This window comes from Labeo rohita, chromosome 23, assembly GCF_022985175.1.
Source record: "Labeo rohita strain BAU-BD-2019 chromosome 23, IGBB_LRoh.1.0, whole genome shotgun sequence".
Classification (NCBI taxonomy): domain Eukaryota; kingdom Metazoa; phylum Chordata; class Actinopteri; order Cypriniformes; family Cyprinidae; genus Labeo; species Labeo rohita.
Window position 1 is genome coordinate 5,248,249 of NC_066891.1, and position 17,193 is coordinate 5,265,441.

At 31.6% G+C, this 17,193-nt stretch overlaps 1 long non-coding RNA gene across 1 annotated transcript in view; it reads left to right on the forward strand.

Annotated features, from left to right (window-relative positions):
• The window catches only part of LOC127155101 (uncharacterized), a 40,345-nt gene extending 31,063 nt beyond the window's left edge, over positions 1-9,282 (forward strand). Inside the window, exons 4-5 of the long non-coding RNA XR_007825534.1 lie at positions 6,257-6,381; positions 8,729-9,282. This is a non-coding gene — a long non-coding RNA (uncharacterized LOC127155101). The remainder of the gene's footprint in view (positions 1-6,256; positions 6,382-8,728) is intronic.
• Positions 9,283-17,193: the final 7,911 nt, after the last annotated feature.

The following is a 17,193-nucleotide window of genomic DNA, read 5'->3' on the forward strand; positions in this document are numbered from 1 at the left end:
AATTTATTTAATTATTTTACATGCTTGGTTTCATTGCCCGAAAGCAGCTCCAGCATAAGGCTAAAAGCAGTCTAACATTATCAAAAAACATCATCACTGATCAGCCTAGCCTATTCTAGTGCAAGTTTGTGCATTTAAAAAAAAAACACTCGCATTATAAGTGAAGATAACGTTATCTACACTGTATGATGAATAAATTTCTTACCACACACTGCACACGTCTGCGGTGTGTTACGGCTCCAACATGGCAACCGGAGTAGATCGCGGCTTCGCCATGTGTTTCGACCCCCTGTCCTGCACACATCTACGGCGCGTTACAGCTCTGAAGTGGCCACTCCAGTCAATGCTTGTGTTTATACCCGCCACGCTGTGGCTCGTTGAAGCGGTTCTCCGCCCTGCATTGCTAAAGTTAGACTAATCCCCCACCTCGTCCCTACCCTCCCTCCAATAATTAAAATTTCCATGGGCGGGATTTAATTTAATAATATTCTAATGGACCGCGTCGTGACATCATTGCATGCGGAAAACAAACGTTGTAGTCCAAAGGAGCCGTTCGTTGTAATTCTTGAAAAGGGATTTTTAAAAAAAATTAAATATTTTCTTTTGGAGTGAATTTTGAGATTTGCAACTTTGTAGATGTTTTATGCCCAAAGATACACACCACACTGACTAAAGTTCAAAAAGTGAAAAAGCATAATAGCACCCCTTTACATACTGCTTTAAAGTGTGGATTATGAAGTTCAAAAATTGCCCATGTACGGCCTTCTTACTGAAGTACATCTTTGTTGAATGTGAATTGGGATTCCACCAGAAACTTATAAGGATGCTTGTATCTCTAAAGCGCTGTACTTCTAAAGATAAGGAATGCTAATCTCCACCTTGACACGGTCAGGCTAGAAACTCTGCAGTTAACATTAATATTTACACCAAGTCACCTCTCCCTCGAGTGCATTCAGAGGACATGTTTAAACACGGCTTTCACTTTAAGCCATCTCCAAAGTAAATATTGAATTGAATGCATTCTTTTAAAGAGAGTTGTGACCTTGTGTTGAGAATACATTCTGGGAATGAAAAGTATAGAGAAACATAATTGCACCGCCGAAAAACAACAAGGTATTTTTGTATTATTATATCCAGTGATGGGAATAACAGCGTTATAAATAAACAGCGTTACTGATGGCGTTATTTTTCTCAGTAACGAGTAATCAAACTAATTACTGTTCCCCCCTTACAATGCCGTTACCGTTACTGACAATAAAATGCAGCATTACTATAATTTATTTTAATACTGTTACAATTTTATTGTAATAATACAATACAGTATTTATTCTCAAACCGTAAACTCTAGTGTGATGGCACACAATAAGCCTTTGCTTTGTCTCACGCACACGCAAAGAAAGATACAGAGCAAGAGTCTCTTATATACCATGCAGAATTGATGCGGTACATGTAAATGATATTCTGTGTTGTATTTTCTTGTCAAAATAACGGAGTTCCTTTGGAGTTCTTTAGCTTTTAAGAACTGCCGGTTTCTCCAGTAGTAGGTGGAACTAATGTGCAAACAACAATCTCATTGGCTGGCGCTCACCTGTTATCGTCCCTGTTTTGATTTCAGCAAATCAGTTTGAGCGAACGTAGACAACGTGATTAATATTAATGAACCCAGCAGCTCATTAATACTGTTATTTGTAGTAGAATTTGTAGTAGTTTTAACTTATCAGTATTATTTTTTTTAGTTTTATTATTTTTTTTCCCTTTTTTGTTATAGAAACACTAAATTATAAGCATCTTAAGCACCAACACCAGTCCTAAGGTCAGTCAACATGACAAATATGCATTCATACATGCTATTTAGATATATAATATTAATCTGGTGAGTAAACAAAAAAATGATTTTCATTTAAATTTCATTCATTCAACTTATTTAATATTGGAGGTATCCAAGTTATTTGACACATTTGAATTTTTTTTTTTTTTTTTAAAAAGTAACACAATAGTTACTTTCCCTGGTAATTAGTTACTTCTTTATTGATGTAACTCAGTTACTAACTCAGTAACTATTTGTGAGAAGTAACTAGTGACTATAATTAATTACTTAAAAGTAACATGCCCAATACTGATTATATCCAAATATTTTTAAAACAGTATGTATTTATTTTAGAAGCTGAATTATGTAATATTGTTATTGTTAATTAAATCTAAAGCTTTTAAAATATTTTTGGTTATTGAAATAAAGGTAAATTATCATAAATATAAAAATTAAATGACAAATTAGAAATGTTACCTTGTTTACACCAGCACAAACCGTCTTTTAACGTTTAAAATCTACTGCCAGAATTTATTAAAGGAGAAGTCCTCTTCTAGAACAAAAATTTACTGATAATGTACTCACCCCATTGTCATCCAAGATGTTTGTGTCTTTCTTTCTTTAGTCGATAAGAAATTGTTTCTAGAAGAAAACATTCCCTAATTTTTCTCCATATAGTGGACTTCAATGGTGCCCCCAAGTCTGAACTTCCAAAATGCAGTTTAAATGCAGTTTAAATGCAGCTTCAAATGGCTCTAAACGATCCCAGCCGAGGAAGAAGGGTCTTACCTAGCAAAACGAGTGGCCATTTTTTAAAAAACAAATTGACAATTTATATACTTTATAACCTCAAATGCTGTTTTAAATCGCTGTTTTACCGTTTTTTTGTAAAGGACGTTTGATCATCTCTGCACAAGACGGGAGTTTTTATGACACACCCTAACTGTATTGATCGTGTTGAACCGCAGACTTAGACAAGAGTGTGTAAGGTTATAAAGTGTGTGTGTGTGTGTGCGCTTTTGGTTTATATATCCTGGTGGGGACTTAAAACTGAATACACACATACTAATGGGGACTCGTGTCACGATGGGGACCTAAATTGAGGTCCCCATGGGTACAAAAGCTTATAAATCATACAGAATGAGATTTTTTGAGAAAGTAAAAATGCAGAAAGTTTTCTGTAAGGGTTAGGTTTAGAGGTATGGTTAGGGAAAGGGGATAGAAAATACGGTGTGGACAGTATAAACCATTGCGCCTATGGAGAGTCCCCACAAAGATAATAAACCAGACATATACACACACACTTTTATGTATATATATATATATATATATATATATATATATATATATATATATAAAAAATATGTATATGTATTTTTTTGGTCATAAGTGTCACCTATACATTCCCAAATCCACTATAAGTTTATAAATACTACTATTGTGTGATGGAATGTAGTTTTAAGGGGTTTTTTTTCTGGTGAGAATGTACTTATTTAGATGACGTCTAATTCCACTTCCTGATTCTTTTAGCATCTAAAGCCTGATGAGATGATTATCAGATGGTGTAGTTACAGAAAAGGCCCACCAGGGGTTTACAGGATGATGCTAACCAACCCAAGCTTGATCCTTACCGTGTATTTCCACTACAGCATAGCGAGCAGGGCGAAGCGAGCGTTTTCCATTCATTCCTATGGAAGTTGAGCGTACACGCACTGCACAAGCGTTTAAGCTCAGCTTCCATAGGAATGAATTGAAAACGCCCACACCGCTCTGCTCGCTACGTGCCAGTTGAAATACACGGTTAGGGTTCTAGTATTTTTTTTTTTTTAATGTGTACTGTTTTTAATTATTAGACTGAATTAAAGTGTATGTCATATGCCAGTGCCATACCCCCCATTATATGTGACCCTGGACCACAAAACCAGTCAAAAGGGTCAATTTTCCAAAATTGTGATTTTTTTTTTTTACATCATCTGAAGCTGAATAAGCTTTCCATTGTTGTATGGTTTGTTAGGATAGGACAATATTTGGCCGAGGTATAACTATTTGAAAATCCGGATTCTGAGGTTGCAAAAAATTTAAATACTGAGAAAAATCGCTTTTAAAGTTGCCCAAATGAAGTTCTTAGCAATGCATATTACTAGAGATGCACGATATTGGATTTTTGCCGATATCCGATATGCCGATATTTTTCGTTTCATTTTGGCCGATGCCGATACCGATACCGATATATATCCTTTTGTTTGGAAACAATAAAAAGCATACCTGGCATACACCACATTCTGTATTATATACCGACTAATAAATTACAGAAGGTTTAGCAAACACTGAGGAATCAAATAAATAAAGAAAATTAAAAGAAAGCCTCCATAACCTGAGGCAAACGGCAAAGATAACAAGCTTTTTAAAATGAAAGTAAAACTAAACTGGCTGACCGTGACAGTGCTTGCATGTTTTTTATTTTTTTTTTGCACAGGAATACCAACATGTTCATCTTCTCGAAGCGGTCTTTTACTTGAAAACCAAATCCTGGGTCTGCTGTCGTTTCCTCAATGTTTGCTTCATTTTGCCACTTCATTTTGTCATTTTGGATTAAAAGTGAATGACAAGAAAATAAACCTGCGAAATTAGTGTGAGATGATGAGGAGAAGAACCTATAAATATTATTTATAGTTCATGGAAATTTGTGACCTACCGGCAAAACAGAACACATAGCTGCGTATTGCTTTAAATCTATGGGCTCTAACGGCATGAATCCAGTCATGGTCGCTATGTATAACATTTGCCTGCTAACCAATTATTTATTTTTAAAAAGAAGGCTTTGTACCTCATTTGTGTCATAATACTCACGTAAAAATGTTCGTATGAGCAACGGTGTGTTCTGCCTTAGCGCCACCGCTGAAAGAGGTTCACTGGCCACGTGCCGTAAATACTTTTGGGATCCGTTTATTTTAAATGATGATCATGTCAATTGCAAACATTGTGATTGTGTTTCAAAATACAACAACGAGCACCGTGAAAGCAGAAAGACAGCCAACAGTAAAATGATCCCAAATGGAACAGCAGCGCGCTCTCATTTTTTATCAAATGACCATATTTACATCTATTTGTTTTATAGTCATGCTACTTGCTACTAAGACAAATTAAAAAAAAAAAAAAAAACTGCACTACAATAGAAGCAGTTTGCAGCATTAAAGTTAACGATTTAAACGACAATCAATCATGGAAATGATCGAAAACTAACATCCCTACTTCTTACCGAAAAGGCATTATAGGACCCATGTAAGGCTGCCACGTGCTATAATTGTTTACTCTGTTAACACACACCGAAGCCTCATTCTGTACGTCCATTCTCAGTTTAAATGCAGCGATCCAAAACAGTGAATGCAATCATCATTCAGGCAAAACTTTATTTCAAGAATGAGCCACACCGCTGACGTGATCTAATCACTAGCACACCCTGAGCACACTGAGTTAACATATTTCCCTTATCGGCAAGACATATCGGCATAATTTTTCATATCGGGCCGATGCCGATATTTACTTTTAAAGCCATTATCGGCCGATTCCGATATCAGTCCGATAATATTGTGCATCCCTACATATTACTAATCAAAAATTAAGTTTGGATATATTTACGGAAGGGAATTTACAAGATATCTTCATGAAACATGATCTTTACTTAATATCCTTTTTGGCATAAAAGAAAAATCGATAATTTTCACCCATACAGTTGATTTTTGGCTGTTGCTACAAATATACCTGTGGTACTTAAGACTGGTTTTGTGTTCCAGGGTCATATATTGAGTTTATAATGATGCACAAAACAAAAGTGAACATTGTGAGAAGTCCAACAGACGTCGACTAACACAGTCTGTGAGTTTTCCTGGCACGTTGTTACTTTTAGCTTTTAGCAGCTCGGGTCTCTCTGGGGTTAATGTGTGACCACACGGAAACCCTCAGCTGAATTACACAATATGGCCTGAATATTAGGAGAATATTATGGCCTCTGAAACAAGTAGAGTATCTGAATGGATAACATGCTGATTCACCTTAAAGTAACACTCCACAATGGCTTTTTGTAACCACATCCATTAGCGCTGCTGGGAAATGACCCTTTAGAAAACATCAACTAATGCGGCTCGCTGTGCTGAAGTGCCACAGAAGTATTTTACGATGATTGTAATATAAACGTGAGTATAAAAGGCTTGTATGTGACGAATCAAAATGTCAGGCCCTGGAAACTGATACTGAGCAATGTGTGCTTGCTAATGAAAGACTGTAAAGCAACAGTAAATGGCAAACCAAAAATTATAGTTAACACTTTCAAACCAAGAGCAAATCACTCTGGTTAAACTGGCTAAAAAACAGCTTTTGGCTTTGCGAGATGTTAATTGATGGACTGGAGTGGTGTTGATTACTTGTGCATTATTGTGATGTTTGTATCAGCTGTTTGGACTCTCTGACGGCACCCATTCACCGCAGAGGATCCTTTGGTGAGCAAGTGATGTGATGCTTCTCCAAATCAGTTCTGATGAAGAAACAAACGTATTTATATCTTGGATGGTCTGAGGGTGAGTACATTTTCAGCAAATCGGTTCTGTTTGAACAAATGCCTAGACATGGGATTAATTCTGCCATGCTTAATGCTTTTTTACAATTACAATGGCCGTACATGCTGACAGACGGACCGCCGCTCTCTGTAGAGCTGAAGTATGTTTGATTTGGAAGGAATTAAACTGCACGAGGTCTGTTTGAGATCCCGAGGGCTACTATTATTTATACCGCAATCATACACCTTCTGGGATTGCAAATTTAATGTAATAAGCAAACGCAGGCCTCACTTTATATGCAGATGAGGCCATAAACGATGAAAGTGTTTGTGTATGAGCAGAGTCAGTGACTAGATTAGTACTCAAGTCAATTCAGCACTTCCTGCTGTTAATTTCATTATGGGTCCTCAAAGAGAGAATCATCTTAGAATTCATTCTTAACTATGGTGGGGCACCTCCCATCATAGTTAGTCACAGCTGGGATCTTCAATAAAAATGTCCTCTGTTTAAATCCTAGCAACAATAATTATTGTTTTGTTTTCTTGATATGACTGCTATTAATGTTAAACATAAGAAGAACGTTAGTGCTGCTTTCTAATAATAATAATAATAATAATTATTATTATTATTATCATTAGTATTAATGTTAGTGGTGCTTGCTGATAATATTAGTAGTAATGGTAATAAAATATTAATAATTTTTTCTTATTGTTACTACTATTAATAATAATCATAAGAAGAAGGTGGTGCTTGCTAATAATAAATGTAATAGTCTTGTTGTTGTTATTATTATTATTATTATTAATCATTATTGTTGTTATTAAGTATTGTTATTAATAATAATAATAATGTAATTATTTTTAATATTATTGTTTTTATTAATAATAATGTTAGTGGTAATTACAATATTAGTAATAATAATAGTAGAAATAGTAATAATTGTAATGAAATATTAATAGTTTTTGTTAAGAAGAATGTTAGTGGTGCTTGCTATTATTATTTTTGTTGTTATTATTATTAGTATTAATATTATTAGTTGCTATTGTTATTATTAATTATTAATAATAATAGTAATACAATTATTATGAATACTTTCAATAATAAAAATAATGGTGCTTGCTAATAATAATTGTAATATTTGTTGTTGTTGTTGTTGTTGTTGTTGTTGTTGTTGTTGTTGTTGTTATTATTATTAATAATAATTATTATTATTATTAGTATTAATTATAAAAAATATTTTTGTTATGATTACCATTATTAATAATCATCATCATAAGAAGAATGTTAGTGGTGCTTACTAATCATATTAGTAATAATAATAGTAATAATTGTAATAAAATATTATTAATTGTTTTGGCTATTAAAAAGAATGTGGTGCTTGCTGATAATAATAACAACAGTAATAATAGTCTTTTATTATAATTATTATTATTATTATTATTATTATTATTATTATTGTTGTTATTTATATTTTAATTATTATTATTAGTCATTATTGCTATTGTTATTAATTATTGTAAATATTATTAAATACTAGTTATTATTAATATTTTTACATTAAAATAATAATGTTAGTGGTGCTTGCTAATAATAATAATAGTTGCAATAATACTCGTTGTTGTTGTTGTTGTTGTTGTTGTTATTAATATTTGTTGTTAATTATTTTAAAAATATTATTACCACTTTAATAATAATCATAAGAAGAAGAATGTTAGTGGTGCTTTCTTGTGATAATAGTAATAATAGTTGTTGTTGTTGTTGATATTAAAGATTACTATTAATGTAATAATAATAATTCTGTTTTTACTACTACTATTAATAATAATCATATGAAGAAAGAATATGAGTGGCGCTTTCTAATAATAATAATAGTAGTCATTATTATTATTATTATTATTATTTATTGTTGTTGTTGTTGTTGTTGTTGTTGTTATTGCTAAAACCATAAAAAACAATGATTATCATTTCTGTTTGGCAGATATCAAAACAGCCACAAAAAATTATGTCAGTACCAAGGCTTGGAGTTTAATTCTTTTAAGTTTTAAAAAGAATGTTAAAGCACCATAAAAGTAATCCATATGACCAGTTCACTACAATCTTCTGAAACCAAATAAGACTGTACCTTTGTGTGAGTGCCAGAAAAAAAAAACTCATTCACTGAAACATTATCATGACTTTAGAAAAGGAGTCATATGAATATGATGCTTATGAGTTTTCATTCCTTGTAATTGCATGCAAAGAGCAGCCAAATACAAACCTTCTCCCTTTGTGCTCCATAGAAGAAAGCCATACAGGTTTGGAACGACATAAGAATGAGGAAATAAAGACAGAATGTTCTTTTTATAATGACCTATTCCTTTAAATCTAGGGATTTTCCCCCTGATCTACAACAGAAGGTGTGAAATGGGAGAGATGGGGGAGAAAGATATTGTGGTGTGATGATGCTATAACCAGATTACAGGCTCTTCTGTGCTTCCCCTCACGATTTTGGCCGACAAAAGTCATTGTGAAGACCGGCTGGAAGAGGAATGCTAATACTCACTATCGCTGGGAGGTGCAGATCCTGGTCCTCTTGGAATTGGCAGTCATATTCCACTTTGTTATGCCAGTCGTGTGTCTCCACGGATGGAGTTACTGTTGTTTGTGTGGAAGCGCCACAAGCCTCCATATCACCTGCTAATCGCGTCATTAAAACTGTATTTAAGGGAGGACACGGCGAGACCGCTGAACAGATAAATCACACACTCCATTCCAACGCGCCTGAAATGAGTTTGGCATTTTCCATCTCATTTTATGATTGGAGCGTACGGTTCAAGACAGCGCATGAGTTTGCCAAGTCTGCAATGCAAAACGCTTGTGATGTGCCAGTGCTTCATGATTAGTTAACCTTTTTCACATTTCAAAATGCTCTTGACTTTTACAATCAGCATGCATCATCAGTTGTTGAGTCAAACACTTATAATATCTTATGTGCTGTGGAAAAATACAGAATATTAGTTTTTATTTTAAAGCAAAATGGATTACCGTGCTTTTTGGTCCTTGAACAACAGTCCTGTCAACAACAAAAACAATAACAGTAATAATAATAGTAGTAATAATAATAATAATAATGATAATAATAAATTATTATTATTATTATATGCTAATTTGCACTGGTTCTTGTTGCTGCTAATAATAATAATAATATTTGTTTTTTATTTAAAATTATTTTATGTTGTCTCTCACTAATAATAATAATAATAATAATAATAATAATAATAATAATAATAATAATAATACAAAATTATTAAAATACAATAAAATAAAAATATTATTATTAGCTAGAACCAATATAAATTGACATTTTTTATTATTATTATTATTATTATTATTATTATTATTAGCAATAACCACTGTAAATTATTATTATTATTATTATTATTATTAGTGAGAACCACTTACTTATTATTGTTATAATAATAATAATAATAATAATAATAATAATAATAATAATAATAATGTTATTTTATAGTGATTGTTGCTGCTGCTGTTTGTTTTTTCCCTTCTTCTTCTTACTATTATTATTAGGAACCACTACTATAAATTAACATAAAGTGTCTCTTTTTAATAATAATAATAATAATAACAACAACAACAATAATAATAATTTATAGTGGCTCTTGCTAATAATAATAATAATAATAATAATAATTATTATTATTATTAGCAACCACCACTGTAAATTAACATAACAATATATTATTTTAATATTTAATTATTAGTATTAGTATTATTGTTGTTGTTGTTGTTGTTGTTTTTAGTGTTGCTTGCTAATATTATTATTATTATTATTATTATTATTATTATTATTATTATTATTATTACCATTTATACTTAATAACCACCACTACAAATTAAAATCATGATGTATTTGTTGTTAGAGGTGCTTGATATTAATAATATATATTATTATTATTGTTATTAGCAAACACAACTAACAAAACAATAATGGTAATACTGAAACATTATTATTATTATTATTATTATTATTATTATGTTAATATTTTATATTAACAGTCATCCCAAATAATTAGATTTGAGGTTTATCATGGGGGTTGGGGCATTTTTTGGGGAGTTCTTATATCGAATGGGGAACATCAGTAAGAAGAATAATAATTTATTTGGGGGGGAAACATTTTTGATGAATGTTCAGGTTGACAGGCTATGCAAAATAATAAACCTATTTATACGATTGTAATTACATGTATAATGCACTTTCAATTTAGTCTCAGCCAATTATTCGGTCTCAGATGAATATCTGTAGTACACCCATCCAAGGTTTTATGCACAAAACATTAGTTTTTTTTATTATTTTTTATTTTGTCAGTCCTAGACAGTGAGTATTTAAAAAGAGATAAACATGCACTGTAAGCTAATCCACTGTGCCAAAATCAATTACAGTGTGTCTCTCCCCCTTTTTGTTCAAAAATAAAAACATAACAGCATAAGCCTAAAATTCATCACATTGTTTACAAACTCCATGCAATCAAAATTGCGGTGGCTTTAAGTCCATATCTGTTCTATATGCTAATATACTCCTAACAGCTGACAAAATAAACTTGATTCCTGAAGAATATTCTGTGATTGAGTTTCACTTACTGCTATTTCAGCTCCGCTGTGGAGCACACTGCTGTTCCCATCATTCCCAGACATGTTGTCTACATGTATATCGATCAAAATGTCACTATAATGATTTTAAACTACAGCCTTCACTGTGGTCAGAGAGATCCTACAGTCCCTCATTAGCATTAAAATCACACTTAATGTAATACAAGCACTCCTAAATGCCGCAATAATGGCAAAGTGTATTTTTGCGGGTTGGTTTTCAAACAGTTAATTAGCTTATGTTGTTTAGCCCAAGACAACAGGACAGGGCAAAAATATCAAATAGTGCAATCATGTATGCCACATGATTGCAAATCATTTTATGTCTGTAATATGATTTATTTCTGAGTGAAAAAGCTAATTCTACAAGAAAAATAGAGAAAGACTTGATTTTTTATTTATTTTTTTATTTTTTTTATTTTTTTCTATCTGGAATTGACTGGATGATTAAAAAGTGGATGTAACAGACCTATAACAAGTGCTGCCAGTTCAGTGTGTTACTTGCCAATTCTTTGTAATTCTTTGTGAAATTTCCAACAGTTTCTGAGTTAAAGGGCTAGTTTACCCAAAAATGAAAATTACCCTATGATTTACACACCCCCAAGCCATTCAAGGTGTATATGACCCTCTTTTATTAGTTGAATACAAATTAAGTTACATTGGAAATATGTCCTGGCTCTTCCAAGATTTATAATGGCAGTGAATGGGTGTTGAGATTTTGAAGCCCAAAAAAGTGCGTCCATCCATCATAAAAAGTACTCCACATGGCTCCGGGGCCTAAATAAAAGCCTTCTGAAGTGAATTGATGTGTTTGTGTAAGTAAAATATCCATATTTAAAACTTTATAATCATAATCTCTAGTTTCTGCTAGCTGTAGTAAATGTGTTCACAAGAGAGTAGCGTTCCTGCGTAAGATGTAGGTGAATGCAGAAAACGAGGATTTGTGAAGAAAAATGTGGGAGGATTTGTAACCAAACAACAAAGCTGAAACAAAACTTTAGTTCCCGTGGGACTAGCATATTCTCACCGGAGCTTATGCTATGCCTACATCATGCACTGGAATGCCGCTCTCTCCAGGGTTCACTTTTTAAAAGCATGTTGTTAGCATGTTTTAAACATGATTGACATTTTTTCGCATCATTAGCATGTTGCTAGCATGTTTTAGCATGATTAACATGTTGCAAACTTGTTTCTTGCGTGAGTAATATGTTGCTAACATGTTTTAAACATGATTGACATGTTGATAGCTATTTTAGCATTATTGGCATGTTCCTAACATGGTGTTAACATGTTGCAGGCATGTTTTAGCATGATTAGTGTGTTTTAACATAATAGGCATGTTGCTGGCATGTTTTTAGCATGATTAGCAAGTTTTAACATGATAGGCATGTTGATGGCATGTTTTTGGCATGACTAGCATGTTGATAACCTGTTTTTAGCATGACTAGCATGTTGTTAGCAAGATTCATATGTTACTAGCATGATTAACATGGTGTTACCTTGTTACTAGCATGTTTAAGCATGATTAACATGTTTTTAGCATTATTGGCATGTTGTTAACGTTGATAGTATGTTTTTAGCATGATTTGCATGTTACTAGTATGATAAACATGGTGTTAATGTTGCTAGCATGTTTTACCATGATTAGCATGTTTCTAGCATGTTTTTTTAACATGTTAACATGTTTCTAACATGTTTAATGTATTTCTACCATGTTGTAAGCATGTTTTTAACATGATTACCATGTTTCTAGCATGTTTTTAGCATGTCGCTCACTTGTTTCTAGCGTGACTACTAGCATGTTGTTAACATGATTGACGTTACTACCATGTTGCTAGCATGTTTTAACATCATTACAATGTTTTAACGTGATTGGCATGTTGCTGGCATGTTTTTAGCATTAGCGTGTTTCTACTATGTTTTAGCATGATTAGCATGTTACTAGCATGTTTTTAGCATGATTAGCATGTTGCTCACCTGCTTCTAGCATGATTAGCATGTTCGTACCATAATTAACATGTTTTTAGCATGTTTCTAGCATGATTAGAATGTTGCTAGCATGATTTAGCATGTTGTCTAGGATAATCATTAAGAGTGACAGACAACTCAAACACACTATAAGTCTTACTGTGCAAAAGTTTTCACCCCCTAATGAAAGTCTATGGGATTTTTGGTTGATTTGATAGTCTGGTTTTCGAAAACCATAAGCTGCATCCAGAAAAGATATAGCAAGCTGAGTCAGACCACTCTGAAGGTTTGACCTGAGTTTAGTGGTTGTAGCTTGAAAACTCTAGGAGAACATAGAGTGAATTTAGTGTCAGAAGAAGAAGCAGCAGCTGAAACAGCATTTCAGTGAGTTGGCTTACTTAAGCCGACTTAATAATTGTCTACATTGGTTTATGTTTTTTGTTGTCATTTTGCACCCTGTTTTTAATTTTTAATTAATATATAAATACATATATGTGTGTTCCTTTAAACTTAAGCAAAATGAACAACATGGACAAAATATGACCAAATGGATCAAAAAATTGAATCAAATCAAAATCACAGTTGAGTCGAGAGCTTGTGAATCAGAATCAAATCAGTGTATTGATGATCATCCCTACTGGGAAATATATTTCCAAAGTTATTGCAAAAATTGGACAGTTACTATTGAAATCTATGTGAATGCCCAAGAAATGTTTCCAAAATGAATTATAACTAATTTCATAAGACTGAAAGCAAAACAGTAGCAATGATGTCAAATAGAGTTCAGCCCAAATCAGCCCTGAGAGAGCGTTCACTCTTGAGTTTTTTTTTTTTTTGTTTTTTTTTTCCCCAAGTACCACAGATAAAAAGACAGCATCAGCTCTGCATATCAACTACCTTGGATTAAGTTCAGACAGTCTGTCTCAGAGATTCTGCTCCTGTTGAACAAACCCTCACACTGCACAGAATGTCAAATAGTGGGATTGACTAAAACATATATGTGCTATTTATCCAAAACTCCCTTCTGCGGTCGTTATCTCAGCTCAACGTGCCTGTTATTCGTCTGAGTGAGATGCTCGCTTTGTCTCACCAGCATTTGCAATACAGTTTTAATTATTTAGCTATTGCAATCGTTTTGTTTAAAGAATGACTGTAGTTCAAAAGTGCAATCGATCTTGATATCCTCATTCATGTCACTGTCGAGCGATGACATTCACTTGGTGGGCATTGACTGACTGACTGACTGCTGAGTTCAAGCAGAAACAGAGGTCTTCTGTCGGCCAAAGCATTTCGCAAAGTCTTCCACTTTTCATTGGACACATTTAAAAAAAATGTATCTCTTAAAGCAACAGTTCACTTGAAAAAAAAAAAAAAAATCCTGTACTAGTAGTAGTACTTTTTTGTGGTTTAGTATCTTGAAACAATTGTATGATGTTTTAAAGGCTGAATATGCATATGCTTAGATAAGATTGTTATGGATAACAGCTTAAATTTAAGTCTGTTCCTGATTTAGTTATCACATTAATTTAGAAGTTGTTTGCAGCACTTTTATAGTTCAAAATCCTGTATATTATTTTGCATTCCTCCACAAATGGCAAAAATATTTTTACATGTATTTAAAAAAAAAAAATTATAATAAATGTATATAAACCAAAATAATGTATTATACAGTACAGTATATTTTGTAATATATTTTAGCCTTTGAAGGTTTAAATGAAAGATCTTTAGAGAAATATATATTGAGAACTTTTTTTTTTGTTCAACTTTTAAATAGATTTTCAGTAAACATATTTATATTGTCTAAAATATATACAGTACTGTGCAAAAGTCTTAGTATTTTCATCAGCTAAAAAATGGTTTAAAGTCAGTTAAAGTCGGTCTTTTGCTGTAGTGTGTCAGTAGGAAATATCAGTTTACATTTCTAAACATTCATTTTGCCATTAGTTATAATAATCCAGTGAGATTTTTGTATGGAGCACAGGCTGTTGTCAGACTCCTTGTGCAAACAGAGATCTGATTTCTCCATCATTCAATCCAGTCTGTCTTAAGAAACAGAAAAAACGGAGATAGACTAAATACAGAAGAACTGTGGCAACATCTCCAAGATGCTTTAAGAGACCTACACCTACAAAGCTACAGTACTGTTAACATTTTTAGGCAGTTAGGCACATAAAATGAGGATGCTGTCAAAAACAATGTCATAAATAGATTTTCTTTATCAAAGAACTTCTGTTAACTAAAATAAATAAGCATTTGATGTGACCATCCTTTGCGTTTAAAGCAGCTTTTGCCCTATGTGCAAAAAAACATCTTGGAGATGTTGCCACAGTTCTTCTGGATTTAGTCTGTTTCAGTTTTTCTGTTTCTTCATGTCGTTCCAGAGACAGACTGGATGATGGTGAGATCAGATCTCAGTGTGGAGCACTGGCTGTTGTCAGATTGCCTGTGCAAACAAAAATCTTACTAGATTATTACAATTAATGGCAAACAGAATGTTTGGAAATGTAAACTGATATTTTTTTACTGACACACTACAGCAAAAGATAGAAATAACTTACTTTAAACCATTTTTTAGCTGGTGAAAATACTAGTGGCCTTAGACTTTTGCACAGTACTGTATATAAATATACACTATACCCAAAAAGTATTTTATTTGAAATGTATTATACATAAAATGAAAAGTTAAAATACATTCTCTAATATATTTTGGCATTTGATGGTTTAAACTAAATATGTTTACATAAATATATTTTGATAAGTTTTTATTTAAATATATGTACATTCACATTTTTGTCCATTTTTAAAACATTTTTTTTTCTTTGTAATTTTTATATATATATATATATATATATAGAGAGAGAGCGAGAGCGAGAGCGAGAGATAGATAGATAGATAGATAGATAGATAGATAGATAGATGACTTTTTATTTACTTATATTTATTCACATTTTTTAAAGATGGTTTCAATCTAAATAATAAACATATTTTCATGACTTTTTATTTACTTATATTTATTCAAATACATATATATATATATATATATATATATATATATATATATATATATATATAAATACATTATGATTTTTAAAAAATAGCTTTGCATTTACTCAAAAAGTATTTGTGTATAAAATAAAAGTGACTTTTTGTGTATAAAAAGAGAAGTTGAAGTACATTTTCCAATTTATTTATATTTATCTAATAAATTTTGGCATTTAAAGTTTTAAACAAAAGATGTTTAAAACTTTTAATTTACTTACAATATATTTATTCAAATTCTCGGGGTGCATCATTTTTAAAAGATGAACATATTTATATTATCTAAAGTAAATATATTAAATAATTGTTTAATTTTTTTATAAAATACATTTTGCATTTACCCAAAAATTTTTTTAAGATGGATGTATTATGTATAAAATGAGAAGTTAAAGTACATTTTGTAATATATTTTGGCATGTGAAAGTTTAAAACAAGATGTTTTTACATAAATACATTTTGATAATTTTTTATTTACTTACATTTATTCACATTTTTGGGATTTTTTTTTTTTTGTAGATATATATTTTTTTAAAGATATTTTTAATTTAAAAAATATATCTATATCTATATCTATCTATCTATCTATATATATATATATGTATATTTTAGAAAAAATAATATATATTTTAGAGAATATATATATATATATATATATATATATATATATATATATATATATATATATATATATATATATATATATATGTATATGTATATGTATTATTTTTTTATAAAATGTGTTTTGCACATATATATATATATATATATATATATATTACAAAAGTGTAGGTTTTTTTTTAAATATATATATATATATATATAATGCATTTTGCATTTATTCTAACTGGCATTTAAATATTTAAGCAAAATATATTTTTCACATTTAAAAATCTATTTCCATAAGCTGCACTGTTTAAAACAACACATGGGATAGAACAAAGTCATACAGGTTTAAAACACACTGATGCTGAGACACTGATTTAATTTTGATCAGAGTTGCAGAAGTTCCCGTTAACTTTCATTCGATCTCTTTGATCAACTATGATATGATTACAGCAATGCTCATGTGACACATTAGTAGCCCAGAGGCGTTCATCTCAATGATGGCTTGCAATGACTTGACCTGTCACCTCTTTTATTGCCTCTGTCTCAGCAATTTTCTCTTCCTTCACTCAGCGGTGG